This window comes from Siphateles boraxobius, unplaced genomic scaffold (assembly GCF_051911475.1).
Source record: "Siphateles boraxobius isolate OS27281-9 unplaced genomic scaffold, OSU_SipBor_1 271, whole genome shotgun sequence".
NCBI lineage: Eukaryota > Metazoa > Chordata > Actinopteri > Cypriniformes > Leuciscidae > Siphateles > Siphateles boraxobius.
The window spans coordinates 19952-23808 of record NW_027508889.1 but is presented as its reverse complement, the minus strand read 5'-3'; the positions used below and the strand labels follow the sequence as shown (position 1 = coordinate 23808).

The 3857-nt window shown below is 35.2% G+C and overlaps 1 long non-coding RNA gene across 1 annotated transcript; it reads right to left on the bottom strand.

Annotated features, from left to right (window-relative positions):
• Positions 1-1011: 1011 nt before the first annotated feature.
• On the bottom strand, positions 1012-2417 carry LOC143753093 (uncharacterized). The gene is made up of 3 exons (XR_013207525.1): positions 2348-2417; positions 2086-2242; positions 1012-1458 (listed from the first exon to the last, which is right to left on the bottom strand). It is a non-coding gene; the product is annotated as an uncharacterized LOC143753093 (long non-coding RNA).
• Between the last annotated feature and the right edge of the window lie 1440 nt (positions 2418-3857).

The following is a 3857-nucleotide window of genomic DNA, read 5'->3' as shown; positions in this document are numbered from 1 at the left end:
CGATGGTAATATCACAAGAAAATAAATAACTTTTTCCTTGCCAAAAATCAACATCTGTCATTGTTCACAGGTTTTTGTGAGTGTGTTTTTTCTGAGGTAAAATGTATTAGCTAAATAAATGATGATACTTACGTTATTTGAGAAATTCCGGAGAAGCTCTCGACGAAGGCGTGATCTGCGAGTAGCTGACCTACGCCGCCACTGGACTGTAAGCTCAAACGACGTAAAAACGCCGATGAAAACGGACAGCAAAACTAAAAACATAGCGCGAAGTTGGTGCAGTCAGTGGAATGGGCTCTTTAATTTTTCACGCTGTTATGACAGCGTCTGTCACGTGACGCTCTGTTATGACAGGATACGTCACGTGACTATTTCAACATGGCGCATGTAGTACGTCCGGACTCCATTCATACTACCCGGATTCATACTATATAGAACGTACTTTTTTAACGGTTGAGAAGTACGTTCTAATTTAAATGTAGTACCTACTCGCATGAGGGGCAGTCATGGCCTAATGGTAGCAGAGTTGGACTGGTGACCCAAAGGTTGCTGGTTCAATTCCAGTACCGGCAGGAATATGACTGAGGTGTCCTTGAGCAAGGCACCTAACCCCCAATCGCTCCCCGGGCGCCACTCAAGGCTGCCCGCTGCTCCGGGTGTGTGTATCCACGTTTGCAGTGTGTGTGTGTACACTACTCACTACTCTGCTCCTAATGTGTGTGCACTTACTTGGATGGGTTAAATGCAGAGGTCAAATTCCAAGTATGGGTTACCATACTTGGCCATCACGTGTCACTTTCACTTTCACTTTCATAGTACGCGATTTCGGACGCAGCCCTAGACTGAATCAAACTGCCATTCTATATACTATATGAGCCATTGAGACTCATTTAAACTAATAAACTCATCTATCTATGACACTCATCTATCTATGACACTCATCTCTCTATGTATCTATCTATCTATCTATCTATCTACCCATTCTTTTTTTCTAATCTTTCTTTCTCTCTCTTTTTCTTTCTCTCTTTCTTTCTTTCTTACTAATCTTTCTATCATCTAACTATTTCTATCTATCTATCATCTGACTATTTTATCTATCTATCTATCTATCTATCTATCTATCTATCTATCTATCTATCTATCTATCTATCTATCTATCTATCTATCCATCTATCTATCATCTGATTATTTTATCTATCTATTGATCTTTTTCTTTCTTTCTAACTAATCTATATTTTGTTCTTTCTTTCTAACTAATCTTTCTTTCTTTCTAATCTTTCTTTCTTTCTAACTAATCTATCTTTCTTTCTATCTTTCTTTATTTCTAACTAATCTATCTTTCTTTCTTTCTTTTCTAACTAATCTATCTTTCTTTCTTTCTTTTCTAACTAATCTATTTCTTTCTAACTAATCTTTCTTTCTAACTAATCTTTCTTTCTTTCTTTCTAACTAATCTTTCTTTCTAAGTAATCTTTCTTTCTTTCTTTCTTTCTAACTAATCTTTCTTTCTAACTAATCTTTCTATCTTTCTTTCTTTCTAACTAATCTTTATTTCTTTCTAACTAATCTTTCTTTCTAACTAATCTTTCTTTCTTTCTTTCTTTCTTTCTAATCTTTCTTTCGAACTTTCTTTCTTTCTAACTAATCTTTCTTTCTTTCTGTCTTTCTTTCTCTCTTTCTAATCTTTCTTTCTACTAATCTTTCTTTCTTTCTTTTCTAACTAATCTATTTCTTTCTAACTAATCTTTCTTTCTTTCTTTCCAACTAATCTTTCTTTCTAACTAATCTTTCTTTCTTTCTTTCTAATCTTTCTTTCTAACTTCCTTTCTTTCTTTCTTTCTTTCTAACTAATCTTTCTTTCTTTCTCTCTTTCTCTCTTTCTAATCTTTCTTTCTAACTAATCTTTCTTTCTTTCTTTTCTAACTAATCTATTTCTTTCTAACTAATTTTTCGTTCTTTCTAACTAATCTTTCTATCTATCTTTCTCTCTTTCTTTCTTTTTTAACTAATTTTACTTTCTATCTTTCTTTCTAACTAATCTTTCTTTCTTTCTTTCTTTCTTTCGAACTAATCTTTCTTTCGAACTAATCTTTCTTTCTTTCTTTCTTTCTAATCTTTCTTTCTAACTTTCTTTCTTTCTTTCTAACTAATCTTTCTTTCTAACTAATCTTTCTTTCTTTCTTTTCTAACTAATCTATTTCTTTCTAACTAATCTTTCTATCTTTCTTTCTTTCTTTCTAATCTTTCTTTCTAACTTCCTTTCTTTCTTTCTTTCTAACTAATCTTTCTTTCTTTCTCTCTTTCTAATCTTTCTTTCTAACTAATCTTTCTTTCTTTCTTTTCTAACTAATCTATTTCTTTCTAACTAATCTTTCTTTCTTTCTAACTAATCTTTCTAACTAATCTTTCTATCTATCTTTCTCACTTTCTTTCTTTCTAATCTTTCTGTCTTTCTTTCTAACTAATTTTACTTTCTAAATAATCTTTCTTTCTAACTAATCTTTCTTTCTTTCTAACTAAAATTTCTATCTTTCTTTCTTTCTCTTTGTAATCTTTCTTTCTAACTAATCTTTCTTTCTTTCTTTTCTAACTAATCTATTTCTTTCTAACTAATCTTTCTTTCTTTCTTTCTAACTAATCTTTCTATCTTTCTTTCTTTCTTTCTAATCTTTCTTTCAATCTTTCTTTCTTTCTAACTAATCTTCCTTTCTAACTTTCTTTCATTCTAACTAATCTTTCTTTCTAACTAATCTTTTTTCCTTTCTAACTAATCTTTCTCTCTTTCTTTCTTTCTCTCTTTCTTTCTAACTAATCTTTCTATCTATCTTTCTCTCTTTCTTTCTAACTAATCTTTCTATCTATCATTCTTTCTTTTTAGCAACCACCCAAAATACATTAAAACACCCTAGCAACACCATAGCAACCACCCAAAATACCCTAGAACACCCTAGCAACTAGCTAGCAACCCCCAGAACACCCTAGCAACTGCCTAGCAACCACCCAGAACACCCTAGCAACCACCCAAAATACCTTAAATCACCCTAGCAACACCATAGCAACCACCCAAAATACCCTAGAACACCCTAGCAACACCATAGCAACCACCCAAAATACCTTAGAACACCGTAGCAACATCATACCAACCACCTAAAATACCTTAGAACACCCTAGCAACACCATAGCAACCCCAGAACACCCTAGCAACTGCCTAGCAACCACCCAGAATACCCTAGCAACCACCCAAAATACCTTAAATCACCCTAGCAACACCATAGACACCACCCAAAATACCCTAGAACACCATAGCAACACCATAGCAACCACCCAGAACACCCTAGCAACCACCCAAAATACCTTAGAACAACCTAGCAACATCATAGCAACCACCTAAAATACCTTAGAACACCCTAGCAACACCATAGCAACCACCCAGAACACCCTAGCAACCACTCAAAATACCTTAGAACACCCTAGCAACACCATAGCAACCACCTAAAATACCGTAGAACACCCTAGCAACCACCCAGAACACCCTAGCAACCACCCAAAATACCTTAGAACACCCTAGCAACCACCCAGAACACCCTAGCAACCACTCAAAATACCTTAGCAACCGCCTAGCGACCACCCATAACACCCAGGGGACCCAATAACAACCACCCAAAATACCATAGAATACCCTAGCAACACCATTGCAACCACCCAGCACACCCTAGCAACTGCCTAGCAACCATCCATAACACCCTAGCAACCACCCAAAATACCTTAAAACACCCTAGCATCACCATAGCAACCACCCAAAATACCTTACAACACCCTAGCAACACCATAGCAACCACCCAGAACACCCTAGCAAC